Source organism: Penaeus monodon, chromosome 19 (assembly GCF_015228065.2).
Source record: "Penaeus monodon isolate SGIC_2016 chromosome 19, NSTDA_Pmon_1, whole genome shotgun sequence".
NCBI classification, from domain to species: Eukaryota; Metazoa; Arthropoda; class Malacostraca; order Decapoda; family Penaeidae; genus Penaeus; species Penaeus monodon.
In genome coordinates, this window is record NC_051404.1 from 7426159 (window position 1) to 7426398 (window position 240).

Here is a 240-nt window from a genome sequence, read left to right on the forward strand (position 1 = left end):
GGTTTTGGAACTGGAAAATCATAATCCTTGTCATAGTGGTTGAAATCCTTGAGAACAAGGATTTCAAACAGTTACTTATTTAGAATATGTGGTTTCACAAAAAAGTTTAAATTTCAGCAAAGTTTAGACTGAAGCATTTAGTGTAAACTCCACATTGGCTGTCAAAGGTGCGTGCCTATTCTTTTTGTATGTAAATGCAAAAAGGTTGAACTGTCACTATGTCAAGATTATTTGCTAGAT